This window comes from Oreochromis niloticus, linkage group LG3 (assembly GCF_001858045.2).
Source record: "Oreochromis niloticus isolate F11D_XX linkage group LG3, O_niloticus_UMD_NMBU, whole genome shotgun sequence".
Taxonomy (NCBI): Eukaryota; Metazoa; Chordata; class Actinopteri; order Cichliformes; family Cichlidae; genus Oreochromis; species Oreochromis niloticus.
In genome coordinates, this window is record NC_031967.2 from 14,161,211 (window position 1) to 14,184,643 (window position 23,433).

A 23,433-nucleotide genomic window follows, 5' to 3' on the forward strand; every position below is an offset into this window, starting at 1 on the left:
AATATGCAGTGTGAGGGAGGTGTGAAATGAAGAAAAACACACACACACGCTCGAGGAGACTGGTGAATGGAGCGAGAGAGGGAGGGGCGCGAGGAGCCAGGTGAACCCAGAGCGTTTCCCGATTTTATGTCGGACTCTCGGTCTCAAAACTCTCGAGCCAGGCACTGCTCACACTGGTTTTAGTTCATGTCTCACCCTAACAGCCCTCAGGCTTTCCTTTTAATTGTGCAGCTCGTTCTTTGCTGTAGCACAGATTTTACATTTTTATCAGCAAAATATTTACTCGCAATGCTCTTAATAGAGTATTAAAATATGCATATGGATACTGTACTTTATACAACTATTGTATAGTATCGTATTGTGTGTTAAACGGTAGGGCTGATGTTTTCTGCCTTACATTATAAAGATGAATATCCAGTATATTGGTTTAAATGCCTTTCGCACTGGTATACGGTGTTACACTTTTGACTTTTAGCAAACACTAGCCAATATATCCAATATATAACATACCATTACAATATTGCATAATACATAATATATGAGTATTCTAAGTAAGCGCTTACAATACTTACTCAAAAACACAAAAAAATGAAAATAATATCACCGATTTTAGTCTTCCTTGTAAGTATTTTGGGGCACTGGTGCAGGAGTCTAAAACACAACTCTGAGTCAGCTGTTTGTTTACTGTAACACCTATTCTGAAATTGCTCAATCATGTCCCTGACCGCTCAGATAATAATACAGAAAGATAAAATCTAAATTAAATCTACACATTTTTCTGCAATAAATGAAATAGCTCTAAACAAACCCAGGAGTAACTAGTGAAAAATACAAACCTAAAACAACTCTGGTGGCAGCTAGTAGTTTTGGATGTGGAAGCCGCCTACTTTAGTGTTTTACAAATATTCCTGAAAATTAACATTTTTGAAATAGCGGGGAACAAGAGTGCTGGAAAAGTTGATATAGTACAGCTCTGCACAACACGGCCGCCCAGCACAGGATTTGTTATTTCAACATTTCGACTTTTGTCGGAGCTTCATGCACAGCAGGGTTTGCATGGAGACTGAATAAATGTGAAGGCACCCACTGCTGCACAACTGCTTGTTTATACTCAGGTTCACAATGAGAAGTTTGAAAAAGCAAAACTAAAACTGATTGTACCGACAAACCAACAGCACACCTTCCAAACTCTGTCTCTCATACATAAATTAGAGAGCAACCACATCTCTGCCACTATCTGCCATCTTTATAATTTAGCCGTATCATCTTATAATGAAAAACATACCGTGCTGTATTATGCCTACACGAATCTGGCAAACAAGCCCAACCTCAATAAATAACATTATGTAGGCACATATATTCCGTATAGCAAACCAATCAATTATCAATTAATTCTATGTCATTAAAAGGAAACCAATTGTAGTCATTTTTAACAAAACGGTACTTCTGGATTCTACTAGAGTAGCTTTGCATGACTCACAGTTTAATATAACCCTACATGGGCAAAATACAGGGCCATCTACACATTACACCCACAGGAGTTGCTCGAACCCCACGCCATGAAGCTGCCGGCACATTGTTTTTGAGTCACTATGCACCTCAAGACTCTGATGCTTTCTATGGTCTGCCACTTTGTTGCCGTGGTTCCTAAATACTGCAATATTATCACTTACAGCTGATCGTGGAATATCTATGAGGAAAGAAATTTAATGAACTGATTTGTTGCCAATGTGGCATCCTATCACAATACTGCACTCGAATTCAGTGAGTTCTTCTTTACTGCATGGATAAGTGCTTGATTTTATACACCTGTGCAATGGGACTGAAAGCAAGGGTTCATGACAGCGGGTAGCTCCGCATGTTTGATTTGGCAGATTCTTTACACCGGATGCTCTTCCTGACACAGCTGGGGCTCTTTCGCTTGTTAGCCGACTGTATAAACCACTACACTACGGAGCCGCGGCAATGGGACTGCAAACATCTGAATTCAAAGATAAAGAGGTACACTATATACACTATATTAACTCATGTCCATATAGTGTATCCTATATGAGCTGCTCAGCCTCTGTCTGTAATGCTATCCTTAAGCCAGCTTTCTTCTGACTGGTCGCCGCTCTAAAACGGGAGGTTTGAAAACCAGGTGGGTGGAGCTGCTGTGCTCACAGTCAGAGGAGTTGGCCTGAGATGACCATTATTAATGATTTCTGTTCTCAGTGTTGGAAAACACTGTCTGACACAGCGCATTCATTATAGAGCACTCTGAAGTCTGAGCCTTTGGCTCATAAGGATTATATGTAGACACTCTGAAGTCATTATTTAACATTGTGACAGAATATAATGCAGAGATGTAGAAGATGGGAAAGAATGATGGTCCAGATTTAAATCAAAATTGAAATTTTTTATCTAACTTTATGGGTTTGTACAAAGGATGGAGTAAACGGTTAGTTCCACCTAATGTTTTTTCTTTTGGAAACAGAAAACAAGCGTTGCCTGTGCCTAATCCTGCCAGTGAAAATAACATCATTTTGCAGCACTTGGGGTGCCCTGGACTAAGCAATGGCTCTCCATCAAGCGCTTTAGAAACAGAGCACAGATCACATTGGCCTGACAATAAAATGGTGTACACACCAGCAAACTCAGGTTGTCCATCTGGCAGCAGGCGCTGCCTGTCTATCCACTGGGATCATTCCTTCCTACTCTTCTGCCTCCCACTACTGTCTCTCCAATTAAAAGTTACACATCAGCCTCAAGTCTGAGCCAGACTTCCAGATGGTTGGAATGATAGAGCAAGCTTTTTCTTCTGTTGCATTGTCAGCGGAGAAATCAGTTACCTGTGTGTCTATTTTCCAAAAGTGCTGTGCAGTTGGGTGGTTGGCGGCTGCTTTGGGAATTGAGCCGAGTTCTCGTGCTTAGTTAAATCTCCAAACTGTGCTCTGTACTTTCAGACACAGAAGCTCGAAGCTGAGTGAGGAACTGCAGATTTCAAATGCTAATGCTGAGCCACATTTTGTTCCCTTTTAGGTTAGATGAGACTGTTTGTTTTTCAGTTTTGCTTTCACCGTTTCTCTTGACATTAAAAGGGACACCCAGACTTTTTTTGAAATGTGAAGAAATGCCAATTACAGCTCTGCATTCTGACATAATAGGTTGCAATTTAAGTTGCACTCCCAGCATACGGTGAAGCAAACGTTTCTCTATGATCGGCTGGAGTGAGAAAGCTGAATATCACAAGCATTCATCCGACTGTCTCCAAATGCAAATTTATTTCCTAGCTAGCTTTCAGACGCTGATGTACATTAAGCTGTCAGCGACCAAATACCGCAGATATATGCCATGATGGGCGCATGACTTTTTTTTTTTTTTTCAACCATCACTGCATCCACCGTTTGTTATCTCACACGTGTTTTAAACGCAGTTGACAAGTAAATCCCACGGCTCAGTATTTGTGCTGCCTCCTTGTGAAAATCTTCCTGTGTATGAACAACGAGCACATCTCTTGAGACCACAAGACTGCAGCCCTCACAAAACACAGAACCTTACTTAAACAACTGAGAACTTAATCATAGCAAGCACAGGCAGAGCAAAGACAGCACAAAGGAGAGTACGCTGTGCTGGTATGGTCAGCATCTTCTCAGTGTATTCATACCAAAGCCAGCAGAGCAGCATCACTTCCAACTGCATCCTGCAGCTCACACAATCCAGTGTGGGAGACAACTTATGGTTTTTGTGTATCATTAACAGGCTGGCAGCCACCTGTCTTCATGATGTGCTATGCTTGGATTTTTTAATTCCTCAATAACTGTGAGTTTTGTTCCAATATCATCTGACAGGCACGTCTAATGAATAACAGATCCCGCCAACAGCCCAGTTTTTTAAAGCAACATGGGACTTTAGATGAAATCCATCCAACGGTTTCTTGAACTGTTTTACAGTCGGCTGGTGCCAGGATACATTGTAACAGAACTTGAAAGCCTCACGCAGTCAAGTTGAATATCACTGTGGTAGATCAGAAGAAAACAGAAGAAGATGGTTGTGTATGTATCCAATAGGTAATTTCAGTTTTAATTTCTCCTTTTTCGAAAGGAGCCAATTCAGGTGGTTTGAGCTTCTGACCAGGATCCCTCCTGGTGAGGTGAGGTGTTCCGGGCATGTGCCACTGGGAGGAGGCCTCTCAGCTGGGAACCCCTCTGTGTTTCCTCGGATAAGCTGGAAGAGATGGATGGGAGAGAGAGGTCTAGGGTTCACTGCTTAGGCTGTTGCCTTAGTGACTTGGCCTCAGATAAGCAGAAGAAAATGGATGGATGGATGGATGGATGGAATTTCAGTTTTAAAATAGAGGACCTAAATTTTATTAAGGTCCAAACATAAGCCTGTTTCATAAATTTTCATGCAAAATGTAAAATTAGTTTAATTCCTTCAAACAACACTCACACCTAAGACAGGAGTCTGCTAGAGGAAAGCTGATTACAAACAGGAAGCTAAACTAAAAACCTCCTTGTGATTGCTTTGGTTGATAGCAGATTGCTGTGGTTGCCCGTCATTTGCATTGAGGACGTAGGGCTGTTCGATATAACGATATATTTCAGATCACGATATAAAAACGTCTATCGTTTCATATTACGCTATTGTTTGTTTCGTGGTGTTGCAAAACAAACATTTACGGCAATATTTTTCATTGTTTTGATAGTCACTGTAGAATTTCTTAAAGTTCTCTCTTTCTCTTATATTTAATATAACCACACTACAGACGGACAACCGACTGTTCTTATGCGTTGTCGTTAGCAACAACGACAGTAAAACCATTGCGTGGCTCCACCGTCCGCTTGTTTATTTTCCACATAAACCTTTCGCAATAAAGCTTAAGATGCTGTTGAGATTTTTCAAAATAAACGAAATCACGTGAAATAGTATGCAGAGTATTTATGGATGAGAAGCTAAAAAGAGCCGTCAGGTGCTAAAAAATAAACCTTAGAACAGGCTTTTCCCCGCATCACGCCGTGTATAAATACTCACAAAGAAAATTGCGTCCGTTTCAACTTATGTAACACTCGACTCCAGGTACACAACGCCCAGCTGAAAACATTTCATGCAAGTCGAGTTGCCCAAGATTCACAGAATTTACAGAAAAAGTTTTGTGATATATATCGTTGTCAGGACGATAATTGTCTTATATCGGGATATGAGATTTTGGTCATATTACACAGCCCTAGGAGGATGCTAACTTCTCTACAATTGCTCGTTAGCTAGACTGAGCAGCAGTGAAACCTGAAAAGGTTTGATGCAAACTGGAAGCAACTTTAAAAGTAAAAGATTTGCCGTATCACTGAAATCAACACGGTTACTTTGAATGGGAGCAGTAGCCTTTTGCGGTTTGTGTCACACTCTTTACAGTTTCTCTACCGCTTAGCAGGCAGTCGGCGAGTGTTTACGCCGTCTTCCAATAAAAACTATGGGCTCGTGACCAAACGCAAACTAAAGATTTTCAGTGCAGCCTGTTTACCTCGTTGCAACCAGTTTCACCTAGCAACAGCAAGCAATCTCTAGCAACCACTCGCTAGCTAACTGGGAAATACACATTTTTCACTAGCCGCCTAGAGACCAGTCAGTGACCTGGTCTCTAGGCGGCTAGTGAAAAATGTGTATTGACTGGTGCCTTACACTGTTATCCAACTGATTATGGCTGTCAACCTTAATTAGTTAATCAATGAATGAGGCAACACAAAAAACAGAAGCTAAAAATTGTTCCTGTTTTTCAAATATGGGGTCTTGCTGCTTTCTTTTCTATGTACAATAGCCAATGTTAGCACTCATTAGCTTAACTGTTGTTTGTCGCTAAAGTGCAGCAGTCGCCAAGCAGTAATATTTCAGGGAGGTTATTTTCAGTGTCAGTTTAAATGACCAAACATTATGAGCTGCTGTGGCGTTTGGCTGCCTGTATGGCAAGAATAGAAGTAAGGGTGTTTACATGCAGTATACTTTGCTAGCTGCTGTGACAAAAGGGTATGCACTCGCTTTTATATTATAAATAACAGAACGGAAACTGGCAGAAGAGCAAAAGAAAGCCTGTTGTTGTTGTTTCATGTTCAAGCTGGGCACAAGGTGCCTTCCAATGCAATGCTTTTGCTGACTGAGCTAAAAAGATCGTCAAAACCCAACAAAGAAACAGACGTCAGTTATACAGCAACAAAAATCCTCCAGAAATAATAGGAAGTAAGGTCACATAATAATTAAAAATGTGTATCGTTTCATCTTTGCCAGATTTTCAGAGTACAAATCAATACAAGCCACCACGCTGGCATTCAGCAGGGTCACCACTCAATGATCTATTTGTGTCTTCTTCTGTCTCCTCCGTCAAGCTCATTACCAGCAAAATGTGGGCTGAGGGTGAACTGTGTGGCTGAGCCTCAAGTATGTGCCCCTATGTGCTAAAGCAGTGTGGTGGGCAGTGGGGGAGAATGCAAGGTGATAATTGAGAGCACAACAGTCACTTACAATATGTGCACCCTTTGTTTTAAATGTAGCATGCATTTCAGGCATCTATAGTAACAGTAAGTACTATATGCATATATACATACATACATAATTAAATTACCAGTACTGTTAATTTAAGGCAGCTGTGGCATAAACCTCACATTTGCAGGTGGACTAATACATTTTATATATATATATACATACATACATACATACATACATACATACATACATACATATAAAGCTTAAACTAAACCTTACCAGACCTTGACAGATTTCTAAACATGTTTCAACACAATGTTGAGCAGAAATGCTGACAGCCAGAAACGAGGAAAAACAAAAAATTATGTTACAATTTCATATAAACCACACGTACAAAGATACTGGGAACCCACCTCAATTGAACAAATCAATATAACAATGTAACAACCTCAATTATATCTTGCACATCCACGTTTTGGAGGGAGATAATCTTGACTGAATAGATCAAAGTGAAGGGAGTAAATTGAGTCTACAAAGGTTTGACATGAGTTTGCGTGCATCTGAAATCTCAATTACAGTGCTTTATTAAATTGATCTCGCAGTAAACCCCTCCCTTATAGAAGTGCCAATAATAGCTAAGCAACGATGGCAAGTATGTCTCAATTTGGTTACTTATTTTAGTGCATCTTCATTTAGTCCACTGTGACCTTACTTGCGTAGTGCATATGTTTGGAAAGGTAGCACTGTCTCAAACTGAACACAGCGATTAGGGCACTTAATAAAAGAAACATTTATAATGAATGGCTGTGCTTGTAATGCTACCTACTGCAATTTGGGAACATGTGCAACATGTTGTGCTTTGAAACAAATATATTAACTTCAACTACATCATAGTCAATATGAGGTTTCAACTGCAAATCTGCTACTGCTAGCTAGCTAGTGCTGATGACGTATTGTCCTGAAATTAGATAAATGAAATAGTCTGATGGTGCCTCTCTTTCTGCTACATGTACAACACAGTGAACAGAATAGAGAAGTGTTTAGCTCTCAATTTTTTTGCCTGCATCCAGATACTCTTATAGCACTCAATGTAGCCGTACCTGAGAGTGAAACGAGTGCACTAAAAATAGCAAATGTAAATATGGATGCATGCAATCTGATAATCTACAGTAATGACAATATTTAAACTGAAATGCATGAAATTGTTTAAAAGTATCTTCTTCACGAGCCTTTCCGGAAAAAAAAGCAACAAAATTATAAGAAAATGATCAAACAATGTGTTTATCTGTTCTATTATAACATGCAGTCATTAGCATATTCAGTTATCTACCCTCCTTGGGCACTTGCAGTCCCCAAACAGAACTGCGATGCTGTTAATAGTAATAGCTTTTTTCCTGTCATGAAACGCTATGTGGCAGGCAGGAATTGGACCCAAAATGCAGGCTCGTAGACACAAGGGATGAACTCAAAACCACAGCTTTATTCACAGGCCGGGAAAGCATACAAAGTAAACTAAACTGGGGAATAACACACTAAACTTACAGGGAGACACCAGGAGATCCACACAGCATGAGGGTACGACGCGACACTGGGTTGAGGAAAACACAGGGCTTAAATACACAGGGTAGTAATGAGGGAACGGGCAACAGAAGGGAGACACAGCTGGAAGAGATCAGGGCTGACGAGACAGGGGAACCAAGCTTCACACACACACCAACATAAGACAAAGACTTTCACAATAAAACAGGAAACATGAACCCAACACAAAGACGCAGACTTGACACTGAGAGACAGACAGAAAATGACACCTAGCACTAAACCCACACAACACATGAGAACACAAATCCTAATCACAAATAAACAGAAACATGAACCAAATAATCATCATGACCACCACCACAATCAGCAATACAAGAGAATGAGAAAAAACAATCCAAAACACCAAGATAACTGAAACACAAAGTACCAGAGAAACAAAGAATAATCCATCATTCAAAATATAAACCAAAGCATAATAAACTCAAAATACTGGGTCCAACAGACCCAGAACCGTGACAGTACCCCCCTCTAAGGGCTGGCTCCCGACAGCCGCAAACAAAAAACAGAAGCACGAAGGACACCAAACCAGGGCGGGCGGAGGGGGTCCAGGACGGAGGGCCCGAAACAAAACACAAGGAGCACCAGTCCAGAGACAGAAGAAAAAAAACAGATCAAAACCAAACCAAACTAGACCTAACATGAGTCCATGAAAAGTCCAGGAGGCCGACCGTGCGAACGGCAACGACAGGAAAACAGTTCTGGTGGCCGACCGTGCACACGGCAACGGTGGCGACGGGCAAACAGTTCCGGAGGCCGACCGTGCACACGGCAACGGCGGCAGCGCAGGCAAAACCAATCAGGAGGCCGACCACTAGGAAGGCAGTGGCGGCCACTGAACAGGTCCGGAGGTCGGCCGCGAAACCAGCGGCGGCGACAAAGTCTTTCAGGAGGCCGCCCTCGACGGCCATGATGCCAACGTAGAGGCCTGGAAAACGGCCGGCAGAGGCGAGGCGGAACAGGTCGAGCTGGCTCTGACGGCGGTGTTGCAACCGCAGGGCCAGACGAGGCAGGGCCAAATGATGGCGGAGCAGAAGCCGGACCAGGCGTGGACGAAGACACAGAGGCCGGACCAGGTGTGGCTGATGAAGCGATGGAGGCTGCGGCTGGACGAAGCGATGGAGGCTGCGGCTGGACGAAGCGATGGAGGCTGCGGCTGGACGAAGCGATGGAGGCTGCGGCTGGACGAAGCGATGGAGGCTGCGGCTGGACGAAGCGATGGAGGCTGCGGCTGGACGAAGCGATGGAGGCTGCGGCTGGACGAAGCGATGGAGGCTGCGGCTGGACGAAGCGATGGAGGCTGCGGCTGGACGAAGCGATGGAGGCTGCGGCTGGACGAAGCGGAGGAGGCTGCGGCTGGACGAAGCGGAGGAGGCTGCGGCTGGACGAAGCGGAGGAGGCTGCGGCTGGACGAAGCGGAGGAGGCTGCGGCTGGACGAAGCGGAGGAGGCTGCGGCTGGACCAGGCGAGGAGGCTGCGGCTGGACCAGGCGAGGAGGCTGCGGCTGGACCAGGCGAGGAGGCTGCGGCTGGACCAGGCGAGGAGGCTGCGGCTGGACCAGGCGAGGAGGCTGCGGCTGGACCAGGCGAGGATGATGAGGCTGCGGCTGGACCAGGCGAGGATGATGAGGCTGCGGCTGGACCAGGCGAGGATGATGAGGCTGCAGGCGGCGTGGATGATGAGGCTGCAGGCGGCGCGGATGATGAGGCTGCAGGCGGCGTGGATGATGAGGCTGCAGGCGGCGTGGATGATGAGGCTGCAGGCGGCGTGGATGATGAGGCTGCAGGCGGCGTGGAAGCCGGAGGCGCTGCAGGCGGCGACGGCGTGGAAGCCGGAGGCGCTGCAGGCGGCGACGGCGTGGAAGCCGGAGGCGCTGCAGCAGGCGACGGCGTGGAAGCCGGAGGCGCTGCAGCAGGCGACGGCGTGGAAGCCGGAGACGGAGGCGCTGCAGCTGGCGTGGATGATAAGGCTGCAGCAGGCGACGGCGTGGAAGCCGGAGACGGAGGCGCTGCAGCAGGCGACGGCGTGGAAGCCGGAGACGGAGGCGCTGCAGCAGACGAGGATGGTGAGGCTGCAGCTGGCGGCGGCGTGGAAGCCGGAGGCGCTGCAGGCGGCGACGGCGTGGAAGCCGGAGGCGCTGCAGGCGGCGACGGCGTGGAAGCCGGAGGCGCTGCAGGCGGCGACGGCGTGGAAGCCGGAGGCGGAGGCGCTGCAGCAGACGAGGATGGTGAGGCTGCAGCTGGCGGCGGCGTGGAAGCCGGAGGCGGTGGTGCTGCAGGCCGGAGCGGTCCCTCGGACCCTCCAGCGGAGACGGGTTGCTGAACGGGCCCCTCGGACCCTCCAGCGGAGACATGAAACGAAGGCCGGAGCGGTCCCTCGGACCCTCCAGCGGAGACGGGAGGCTGAACGGGCCCCTCGGACCCTCCAGCGGAGACGGGAGGCTGAACGGGCCCCTCGGACCCTCCAGCGGAGACATGAGACGGAGGCTGAACGGGCCCCTCGGACCCTCCAGCGGAGACATGAGACGGAGGCTGAACGGGCCCCTCGGGCCCTCCAGCGGAGACATGAGACGGAGGCTGAACGGGCCTCTCGGACCCTCCAGCGGAGAAGGCAGGTGGCGGCATGGGAGCCGCGGAGTGCTGGATGGGCTCATCAGAGCTTCCAGCAGGAGCTGATGTAGAGCCAGAGGGAATTGGGACCCCTGGCTCAATGTTACACTGGCCAGAAAACTGAACTGCCACGGAGAACTGGGCCAATGGGTCAGGTGCGAGCTGAGCTACTGGTGGTGGTGAAAGAGGAGTGGGTGGTGGAGTTGATGGCTTCACAGGGGAATGAACTAGAGGCGACTGTACAGGTGACTGAGCTAAAGGTAGTAGTGACGGTTGAGGAGAAAGCGGAGCTGGTGGTTGAGTGGGAGACCGCACTGGGGAAGGCTGAACTGCTGGAGGCCGCACTGGGGAAGGCTGAACTGCTGGAGGCCGCACTGGGGAAGGCTGAACTGCTGGAGGCCGCACTGGGGAAGGCTGAACTGCTGGAGGCCGCACTGGGGAAGGCTGAACTGCTGGAGGCCGCACTGGGGAAGGCTGAACTGCTGGAGGCCGCACTGGGGAAGGCTGAACTGCTGGAGGCCGCACTGGGGAAGGCTGAACTGCTGGAGGCCGCACTGGGGAAGGCTGAACTGCTGGAGGCCGCACTGGGGAAGGCTGAACTGCTGGAGGCCGCACTGGGGAAGGCTGAACTGCTGGAGGCCGCACTGGGGAAGGCTGAACTGCTGGAGGCCGCACTGGGGAAGGCTGAACTGCTGGAGGCCGCACTGGGGAAGGCTGAACTGCTGGAGGCGGCACTGGGGAAGGCTGAACTGCTGGAGGCGGCACTGGGGAAGGCTGAACTGCTGGAGGCGGCACTGGGGAAGGCTGAACTGCTGGAGGCGGCACTGGGGAAGGCTGAACTGCTGGAGGCACTGGGCCTGGACTACAGGCGGCACTGGGGCCTGGACTACAGGCGGCACTGGGGCCTGGACTACAGGCGGCACTGGGGCCTGGACTACAGGCGGCACTGGGGCCTGGACTACAGGCGGCACTGGGGCCTGGACTACAGGCGGCACTGGGGCCTGGACTACAGGCGGCACTGGGGCCTGGACTACAGGCGGCACTGGGGCCTGGACTACAGGCGGCACTGGGGCCTGGACTACAGGCGGCACTGGGGCCTGGACTACAGGCGGCACTGGGGCCTGGACTACAGGCGGCACTGGGGCCTGGACTACAGGCGGCACTGGGGCCTGGACTACAGGCGGCACTGGGGCCTGGACTACAGGCGGCACTGGGGCCTGGACTACAGGCGGCACTGGGGCCTGGACTACAGGCGGCACTGGGGCCTGGACTACAGGCGGCACTGGGGCCTGGACTACAGGCGGCACTGGGGCCTGGACTACAGGCGGCACTGGGGCCTGGACTACAGGCGGCACTGGGGCCTGGACTACAGGCGGCACTGGGGCCTGGACTACAGGCGGCACTGGGGCCTGGACTACAGGCGGCACTGGGGCCTGGACTACAGGCGGCACTGGGGCCTGGACTACAGGCGGCACTGGGGCCTGGACTACAGGCGGCACTGGGGCCTGGACTACAGGCGGCACTGGGGCCTGGACTACAGGCGGCACTGGGGCCTGGACTACAGGCGGCACTGGGGCCTGGACTACAGGCGGCACTGGGGCCTGGACTACAGGCGGCACTGGGGCCTGGACTACAGGCGGCACTGGGGCCTGGACTACAGGCGGCACTGGGGCCTGGACTACAGGCGGCACTGGGGCCTGGACTACAGGCGGCACTGGGGCCTGGACTACAGGCGGCACTGGGGCCTGGACTACAGGCGGCACTGGGGCCTGGACTACAGGCGGCACTGGGGCCTGGACTACAGGCGGCACTGGGGCCTGGACTACAGGCGGCACTGGGGCCTGGACTACAGGCGCACTGGCCCAGGCGGCACTGGGGCCTGGACTACAGGCGGCACTGGGGCCTGGACTACAGGCGGCACTGGGGCCTGGACTACAGGCGGCACTGGGGCCTGGACTACAGGCGGCACTGGGGCCTGGACTACAGGCGCACTGGGGCCTGGACTACAGGCGGCACTGGGGCCTGGACTACAGGCGGCACTGGGGCCTGGACTACAGGCGGCACTGGGGCCTGGACTACAGGCGGCACTGGGGCCTGGACTACAGGCGGCACTGGGGCCTGGACTACAGGCGGCACTGGGGCCTGGACTACAGGCGGCACTGGGGCCTGGACTACAGGCGGCACTGGAGGCTGGGCAGCTAAGTGAGCTACTGGAGGCTGGGCAGCTAAGTGAGCTACTGGAGGCTGGGCAGCTAAGTGAGCTACTGGAGGCTGGGCAGCTAAGTGAGCTACTGGAGGCTGGGCAGCTAAGTGAGCTACTGGAGGCTGGGCAGCTAAGTGAGCTACTGGAGGCTGGGCAGCTAAGTGAGCTACTGGAGGCTGGGCAGCTAAGTGAGCTACTGGAGGCTGGGCAGCTAAGTGAGCTACTGGAGGCTGGGCAGCTAAGTGAGCTACTGGAGGCTGGGCAGCTAAGTGAGCTACTGGAGGCTGGGCAGCTAAGTGAGCTACTGGAGGCTGGGCAGCTAAGTGAGCTACTGGAGGCTGGGCAGCTAAGTGAGCTACTGGAGGCTGGGCAGCTAAGTGAGCTACTGGAGGCTGGGCAGCTAAGTGAGCTACTGGAGGCTGGGCAGCTAAGTGAGCTACTGGAGGCTGGGCAGCTAAGTGAGCTACTGGAGGCTGGGCAGCTAAGTGAGCTACTGGAGGCTGGGCAGCTAAGTGAGCTACTGGAGGCTGGGCAGCTAAGTGAGCTACTGGAGGCTGGGCAGCTAAGTGAGCTACTGGAGGCTGGGCAGCTAAGTGAGCTACTGGAGGCTGGGCAGCTAAGTGAGCTACTGGAGGCTGGGCAGCTAAGTGAGCTACTGGAGGCTGGGCAGCTAAGTGAGCTACTGGAGGCTGGGCAGCTAAGTGAGCTACTGGAGGCTGGGCAGCTAAGTGAGCTACTGGAGGCTGGGCAGCTAAGTGAGCTACTGGAGGCTGGGCAGCTAAGTGAGCTACTGGAGGCTGGGCAGCTAAGTGAGCTACTGGAGGCTGGGCAGCTAAGTGAGCTACTGGAGGCTGGGCAGCTAAGTGAGCTACTGGAGGCTGGGCAGCTAAGTGAGCTACTGGAGGCTGGGCAGCTAAGTGAGCTACTGGAGGCTGGGCAGCTAAGTGAGCTACTGGAGGCTGGGCGGCTAAGTGAGCTACTGGAGGCTGGGCGGCTAAGTGAGCTACTGGAGGCTGGGCGGCTAAGTGAGCTACTGGAGGCTGGGCGGCTAAGTGAGCTACTGGAGGCTGGGCGGCTAAGTGAGCTACTGGAGGCTGGGCGGCTAAGTGAGCTACTGGAGGCTGGGCGGCTAAGTGAGCTACTGGAGGCTGGGCGGCTAAGTGAGCTACTGGAGGCTGGGCGGCTAAGTGAGCTACTGGAGGCTGGGCGGCTAAGTGAGCTACTGGAGGCTGGGCGGCTAAGTGAGCTACTGGAGGCTGGGCGGCTAAGTGAGCTACTGGAGGCTGGGCGGCTAAGTGAGCTACTGGAGGCTGGGCGGCTAAGTGAGCTACTGGAGGCTGGGCGGCTAAGTGAGCTACTGGAGGCTGGGCGGCTAAGTGAGCTACTGGAGATGAAGGTGGAGGTGTGAGGGGTTGAGGATGGTGAGGGTGCAGTTTCGTCCTTAAAGGCGGATCGAGTGATTTGGCAACAAATAGTGATGGAAAAGGTCGCTGGTGCCGCGAATACCAAGAGGCGAGGGCCTCCAGGAGGGCAGCTGAATCTTCTTTCCCTGGACTGCCCATATCAAATAGTTCGAAGCAGAGTCTCGCTCTCAGACCTGTGATTATTTGTTTTAACCTTTTTATGTCCATAAAACTGACGGTCAAAGTTGTGGATGACAATAAGTGATCAAAAAACACTACCTGAATAAGTCTCTTGGGATTGTCAGCAGCGTGGATTACGCTTCGGCAGAAATCCTTCAACTGCTTGAGCATTTCCTCCTTCGTGGCAAAACCTGAGTCCGCTGGGTCCATTTTGTGGTCGCGTCGTTCTGTCATGAAACGCTATGTGGCAGGCAGGAATTGGACCCAAAATGCAGGCTCGTAGACACAAGGGATGAACTCAAAACCACAGCTTTATTCACAGGCCGGGAAAGCATACAAAGTAAACTAAACTGGGGAATAACACACTAAACTTACAGGGAGACACCAGGAGATCCACACAGCATGAGGGTACGACGCGACACTGGGTTGAGGAAAACACAGGGCTTAAATACACAGGGTAGTAATGAGGGAACGGGCAACAGAAGGGAGACACAGCTGGAAGAGATCAGGGCTGACGAGACAGGGGAACCAAGCTTCACACACCAACATAAGACAAAGACTTTCACAATAAAACAGGAAACATGAACCCAACACAAAGACGCAGACTTGACACTGAGAGACAGACAGAAAATGACACCTAGCACTAAACCCACACAACACATGAGAACACAAATCCTAATCACAAATAAACAGAAACATGAACCAAATAATCATCATGACCACCACCACAATCAGCAATACAAGAGAATGAGAAAAACAATCCAAAACACCAAGATAACTGAAACACAAAGTACCAGAGAAACAAAGAATAATCCATCATTCAAAATATAAACCAAAGCATAATAAACTCAAAATACTGGGTCCAACAGACCCAGAACCGTGACATTTCCTTTGTTCTTCTGTTGCTCCGTGATCGTCAAAATTGTACCGAAAACTGAAGAAAATGATTTCAGACACACAAAAATATATATACATTTATCTAAGCTTAGCAGAAAGACACACAATACCAAATCGAGGTAATCGCTGCTACCAAATCAAATCATTTCATACTCAAATAATGAACTGCCACTTTTAAATTACAGGTATTTACAGTACTTTTCTCCCAGAATAGCGAAGAGTCTTTGTTGTGCCAGCGAACAAGGGAGGTCAAAACAAAGCCATTTATCTCTGTTGAGTTGGAAATTAACTTCTGCCTCCAAGCAATTCGACCTAGTAAGAACCCTGTTATGTTGCTGACCTCTCGGGCAACGTGTGAGTGTGTGCGTGTGGCAAAAATAGCACGGCGGTGGATGTATAACTTCAGCCGATTAATATCACATTGTTGACATGACACAACCGAGAAACAACGAGACGATCTTTTAGTCATTCAGAGTGCAGGATGAAGAAAGGACATGAATAGCATGTAAAATGTGAAGGTATAGCTGCTTGCTTACAACTCAGACAATAAAAATGTGTCGCAGGACTTCCTGTATCAAAAAATGAGGCGAATAGGCGACAGTAGCAGTGTGGCACTCACTAACTGTGTACACACATATGCAAAATGCATATTTGCACAACAATATCTCTTTACACATTACATAACCATGATATACTGTGCATATAAGAGGAAAGTGCTGCTTCTAAAGATATCCCTGAAAAGCCTAGACAGCACTTCTTGCTGGAAAAAAAAAATCAATAAAGCTTGTCTGTGGTTTTGCGTTGAGACTTTAAAAATCGCACGAAACTAAAAACTCTGCTTTCATAAATCAGAAAATTATAAAAAATACACATGGGGACTGCCCACTCACAATTTTCTGAATTACTTGTAGAAGATACGCACAAGGATTTCTGCTCATCTAAGTTTAAGAGAAGGCAGATAAGCCTCTGGATTCTCTGTTCAACACCTGATTATATTTCTCGGTCTTTTCTCTCTCTTCTTTTTTTAGCAAGTTCTTCATAGTTCACAGGCACACGTGTAAAAATCCCTGAAGGTGTAGCCAATCTGATCTAATACCCTAAGACTCAGAAGTGCAAATGTCTTAAAAAGACAAAAGTTCTTCTTCTGGGATTGATTAAACCCCTAAAATCTCATCTGTGTCTCTAAATTCTAGACTAGTGCTATTCCCATAAAAATAATGCCTATGCACAGATCTATGATTGTGCCAGGAGCCCTCGTTCTCTTACTGACAGGTTTAGCAGCCATGTGGAAGGAGACATATGATTGTCCACACTGTTACGATGTGTGCATTTACTGCTTAAATTGTAAACCAAGAGGTCAAGAAATAGGGAAGTGCTCTGGATTTGTTGGGAAACTTTCAGCTGGAGTATCTTAATGAGTTCCTGTCAACACGTTGGAGCAGAGGAGGAGCAAAAGACACAGACGTGGTGAAACAGAGAGCAGAGGACAGCAGAAAAATTCATGAGGGAGTCGCACACTGAGCTGAAACAAAACAGGTGGACCATCAACCAATCAGAGAGGTTTAGTCAACAAATCAAAGCGTCCCAAAACTGATCCCAGTGGATCCATGTGAGTTTGTGCATACAATAAATGATGTGCTACATAAGCATCAGTCCATTAGATTACATAAACCAGCGGTCTCCAACCCCCGGGCCACCAGTCCGTGAGTCGTTTGGTACCAGGCTCGGGTGTGGAATTTATGGGTTTCAGGGTTTTTATTGTTATTTTTTTTTTTCGTTTTTATCGTTAAATCTTCTTTTTTTTGGTACCGGTACTGGTTTTATTTTGTTGTATTTATCCGCGACACCTTAAAGGCCGGTCCGTGAAAATATTGTCGGACATAAACCGATCTGTGGCGCAAAAAAGGTTGGGGACTGCTGACATAAACAACATGAAACATCCTGTGCTTTATGTAAAATGTGTTTGCACATCCATTGTCTCTGATACAGGTCTCATTTCTCAGCGTCAAAGTCAGAACAACCTGGAAATATAACTACAGAGTTCAACATGAAAAACTTGCATACTGTAGCTTTAAGATATCACCAGTTATGGTGGCTTTTGTCTGCTCATCCACTTTACAGCTCCGCGAGCCTGAAGAGATCAATTTTCTGAGCTCTGCTCCCTTTTCTGTGGCCTCAGAGATTCTGTTATAGGGGATAATTGTTGTCTCCCATACATTCATACTAGCTGTAGGGACCTACCTGAAAAAGTACATGAAATGCAGCACAGAAAAATCAATACAACCATGCTAATTGGACTCTCAGCAGGGAGGGAGGAAATGGCTGCGACTCGCACCCATTTCTACAATCCAGAGATGACGAAAAGCCAAATTGCATGTGACACATTAGACAGTGTACTGCTTAGTTACCAATAAAAAAAAAGTGTTTTAAGATTTAACTCCTTCCCATCTTAGCGTCAGATCAATTAAAAAAGCGCTCATGCGGTATTCCCATTGTAAATCATCACATTCAGTCAACAACCTATTCTACTTCTCTATTCTACGCCGCCGTTTAGACAGACCGTCTACTTCCTTACTTTATTATATTAATATAGCAACACAGCATCTAACCTACTTATCGAACGCTCTCAGTTTGCAACCCCCTGGAATACGTCCGCACCTTGTTATTATGCTAAACATGTGATGTCCTACCAACGAATTACATAAAACAAACAAATCCCCTAAGAACAGAAAATTAAATGGATAAATACGTCTCAGTGATAGGAGACATGGCTGCAACTGAGAACATAATGAAAACAATGGCGGCGCATTGCAAAAGCAAATGTAAGATGCTAATTAAATCCCCTGAGTAGGTTGTGAAAGCGTCTAAATGACGCATAGTTTACCATCCAACGGGCATTAGTTTAACTATCGGTATTATTGTAATACATCTGTGCTATGTTTTAATCTCTAATAGTAGAGCCAGGACAAATATTTGAGGTTTGGCCACAAATGACAAAGCAATAATATTTTCTTGAATATCTGTGTTTATTAAAAAGTTTCTTCTTGTTAAAAACAGTCAAATATCTGACCTGTTTAAGCTGGTTCCCCCCTAAAGCCCCCGGTTGTGGTATTTATTGTAAAAAACAAATCCGGGGCCATTTTCGTGGCACACTCACAGAAGAGGCCACCTACTATTACTACGGCTCAAAACAGATGCTGGATTTGTTTTTCTTCTGTTCTGTTGCATTAAATTTGGTAGATTTGGCAGAATTTGTAAAGCAGATTTAAAAACATGACTGACTCATAGATTTATGGCCGTCAGTTATTCTCATATTCAGCTTTAATTAAGCAAAAGTACATTTTTGTAACATCGTCCACAGACATCAGTGTTTTGTGGAGGGTTTTTTTCCCAGGTAGAAATGGTAAATAATGGCCTGGTTTGGAGAAAAGCGCTTATTGAATGTATTAATACTCCTGTGATAAAAGTCAGAAAAGTTTAAAATTTAAAATTACTGAATTCAAGAATTTATGACCAAATCATCAGCAACACACTAAAATTAAGAAATTAATCAAGTATAATGTTCAACCACCAAAACAAATTTAGAAATTCAAGCAAATAACTGTGATTTGACATCATAATAAAAAAGTATTTTTTTCTCATTTTCTGTAACTTAACAACAGTAACAACATTTTAGTAATAAAACTATCATTTTGATTAAAGAGTGTGGACAAACTGGTGGGTTAACTGTTACAGAAACATTAAAAAAATGATATTAGTCATTACTAATTTAGGTCAACAGTGGCTCAAAGCTTACATTGAGTGGTGGTCTAATGGATTTGTTAAGCACTGTAAATATCTAAAACAGTAAAACTGCAAAGAAATTGTAAAAATCTTGATGTACCTCAAATCAAAAAGTAATCAAGGTTATATGTGACCACATGCCAGCTGATGGTTCCCAGTATTCTTGCCTATAGATACAGAACAACACTAAAACTGCATGTATTTCCTAATAAAACTTGGCAAATGATGGTAACCTCGGTATTTTGAGTTCATGCTGTATATGTCACAGAGCAGAATGCACATATTCAGTTCCTCTGTAAACAAGCCAGCCTCACCAGAACACATTTAAAGGTTTTAGCAGCTATGAAAGAACCAAGAAATCGCCCGACATCCCTAATTTTCTAAATCTAAAGAAAACCGGTAAAACGACTGGCTGTTGGCTGCCTTTGTGCATCCACTGTATGTTGGCGTCTGTGGTTCGGATTGTTTCTCTCGCTCTCTTTCAGACTCTGAATCAGCAGGTCCCTTCGGTAAACAAGGCAGAGTGATTGTTGGATTTGCATATTCCTGAATAAATTATATTTCATTTCTGAGATAAGCGGTGCACTACTGTTTGGTAGCTTTTCCTCCTCCTTCTCTTCTGCCTCCTCTCTACGCCATTCACGCATGCTGCCACGAATTAACCCTGATCATGAGGGACCGTGGCGAGTAAGAAAGTGCTGCTCAAAATTCATGTTTTCGGCGGAAGGAAAATCATGCCATTGGCCCCCGGTGGGGCCCAGACTGCCAACTACGTGTATGGTTAATCAGGGCTGATAATGATTCATGCCCATGTCTGCCACCAAGGAGAAGGATGGGAGCCACACTTAGTGGTGTGAGATGGGGCTAGAAAGCCAGGGAGGAGAGGAGGTGGAGATTAAAGAGGCTGAAGCTACAGTTGGAGATGGAGGTGGAGAAGAGAAATGGGAAGATAAGGACAGTAGTGGAGAGGAGGCGACTCCCAAAGACGAGTCCGTGAAGGAAGGCAATGAAGGAATGCAAAAGAAGTCTAATCCGCTGGATTAGGCTGTTTAATGTGGGAGCAAATCACTATTTCATGTGTGTGTGTGTACATGTGTGCAGCCAGACCAGCATATGGACATGTGTGCATATTCACAAAACTGTGTCTAATGGGGCTGGGTGAATGAGGTTCTTCATATGAACACATCTACAGACTGTAACCCCTTTTTAATTACAGCCCTGGCATGCTGAAGAAGCGACCACGAGGGAAGAAAAAAAAAAGAAACCTTCCATTAAACCACATGTAGGCCCAACACCCCCCTCAATCCGTTCAGCTGATGGCTGCTTTTTTACTTCTCCCCCTAATTCCTCTCACTTCCTTGGGAGAATTGGGCTGGTGGTATTTTGGCTGTGAAAAGGAAACCATCGGACGGCAGGGGCATGAATATTCCAAATGACTAATGTTGCACATGCTTATTTTTGACATATCTGGCTTCCGCAGGGAAATAAAACACTTCTAATGCAGGGGGACCATCTGTTATCTGTTGCTGGTGTTTCAGAGCGGGCGGATTCGGTGCTCGCTCTCGTACGTGCGCGCACGCACACACACACATTAAGGATACACACAGGCATACAGATACACGCGCAGGAACGCGGGCAGACAGATCGACACGTTCTCACGCAGCGGGAGATGTGTCGTACGTAGCCGGTACGACACATGCGCACACACACACACGTACTAACAGCAGAATCCGTCGGGAGCATGCACAACAGACACGCTCTAAACTCCTATACAAATTGAACACTCCTTTTTTTCCCCTTTTTTCTTTCATTCAGTGTGTTTGTCAAATGCGCTGTAAATCACGGGGTGTAGGTGACTGGGAATGCACACAATTTTTATACTGGCCATAAATACTCGGGCCTGTCTCTTCTCTGCAGCTGGAGCAGGATAATATGCTGGCAGTGTAAAGGGGGGGAGGATAGACTAGATGCACTAGATTCTCTCTTAGATTGGTTTGTAACTGTGGTCAAAGTAATAGTTGCAAGAGGTATAGTAAACAAAGCTCTCGCATGCATGGATTACCTGTTTGTTATTTTCAGAAAATAGCTTCTGCGTGTGCCATAATACCCCTGTTCAGGCAATAAGACGTTCTGGATAGCTAGATTTGCCGCAGACTTGCCTCAACAATATGTGATGTTTCTGAAAAGAGTCCACAGCACAGCTTAAATGCAAAGATTTTAGTTAAAGTGTAAAATAACCACTGAAATAATTAAATTGCACCACAGATCTATATATTTATTTAAATAAAATAAATATATAATATACACTAACATAATATATAAATGCATACATATTCTAGACTGTATATAAGTGATGGCAGGACCCACATTGCTGTCACCTATTTATCTATCCTGTTGGGGGCGCTGTGTGAGGCATTCAGACCTATGCCATGATTGTTTTGTTTTTTTAAACCATACTGGAGTCCATGCTGTTATCAGATAACGCCTCTTAGCTTTATTAACAAGATGCATCACACAGACACAGATACCTGCTAATTAGTGTGAAGATATTAATTAAATTTAAACTAAAATTTCACCCCTGTGCAGGCTGTTAGTAGAATTAACCACAGCTGCAAAGTTTATTTTAAATTGGTAGAACCAAAAGATGTCTGCAGGATGGGTTAGCAAAGTGTCATAGACACAGGCAATATTAACTACCTAATTACCAGACATTATCTGGGCTTCCTTATTAGTAACCCATCTACACTACAAGCCTCTGAAACTGATTACTTCCTTCTTTGTATACAAAGACGTGACTGACACAGTGTTATTCTCCTTATATGGCGAGAAATTTGGGTGTAGTGATGGATGCAGACCTAAACTTAGAAAAACACATTAAGACAATAACAAAATCAGCTTACAATCACCTCAAGAATATTTCAAGGATAAAAGATCTGATGTCTCAACAGGACCTGGAAAAACTAGTCCATGCATTCATCTTGATTATTATTGTAACAGCATCTTTACAGGTCTACCTAAAAAATCAGTCAGACAACTACAGCTCATTCAGAACTCTGCTGCTCGAGTCCTCACTAAGACCAAAAAAGTGGACCACATCAGTCCAGCTCTGAGGTCTTTACACTGGCTGCCTGTCCGTCAGAGGATAGACTTTAAAGTTCTGATGCTGGTCTATAAAGCTGAATGGTTTAGGACCAAAATACATCAGTGACCTCCTGACCCAGTATGAACCTTCCAGATCCCTCAGGTCATCTGGATCCGGTCTGTAATCAGTCCCCAGAGTCAGAACCAGACACGGAGCCTCAGATCAGCTGAAACACTCAGTTTATTTAAATCCAGGCTGAAGACTCACCTATTCTCAGCTGCATTTGAATAAAGCACCAAATCCACACTTAAGTTTAAATTTCAAAACCTACTTTTTAACTACTGATTTTATCTACTGTTCTGATTTTATCTACTGTTTTGATATTTGATTTTATATACTGTTTTGTTTGTTTGTTTGTTTGTTTGCTTGTTTTAATCAAATTTAAATCATGCTTTTTATTTGTTTTTGTTTTTAATGTCTCTGTAAAGCACTTTGAATCACCTTGTTGTTGAATTGTGCTATATAAATAAACTTGCCTTGCCTTGCCTTATATGAAGCTTTGTGGAGTTACAGCTTACAGCCCACTAAATACAGTGACGTAAATGAAGGCCTTGTTTGTCTTGTGAGGTGCATTTGTATTGTCCGTGATCGCTGCTGTTGTGTGCTCCTCGCTGTTTTCAGTGTTACATAAAACTGATAAATATTGGGGGCTTAGTTCTGACACTATTTGGACTCCCACACCTGGTTCAGCTTTAGAAGGATTTTAATTGGCTGTGCATCACTGCTGTAATGTTACACTCTCACCCCTGGTGGAGGTTTGCGATTGGTGGAACCGCGCTAGGAAAGATCCAGCGTTTTTGTGTTTTGGCTGATTAAAATCCTGTTGAAGGTTTGTGTGCTCCTATCGAGCTGTTATGAAGTTGACAATTAGATACAGACAGCACAACCCTTTTTTTTTTTTCTACCAGGGCATAAACATCCTGACTTCTGCTCTGAAGTCGGCAATTTTAACAAGAGCGTCAAGAGTGGGGATTGACTCATTTTTGGAGCCGACTTTAAGTGGCTGTTTTTTGTTGTTGGCACTTCCACATCGGCCTCATGTTTTTAGCCACAGATTCTATTACCATTTATAAAACGTACCAATCGTGACGTTTTCGGCTATCGACACAGACCGATTTCGGTTAAAGCTACTGAAACGCGTACAGCACACATTTAACTTCCAATCAA

At 46.8% G+C, this 23,433-nt stretch overlaps 1 protein-coding gene across 1 annotated transcript in view; it reads right to left on the reverse strand.

The window, feature by feature from the left end:
- The window catches only part of LOC100691113 (glucosidase 2 subunit beta), a 157,914-nt gene that overhangs the window by 66,564 nt on the left and 67,917 nt on the right, over positions 1-23,433 (reverse strand). The window lies entirely within an intron of this gene.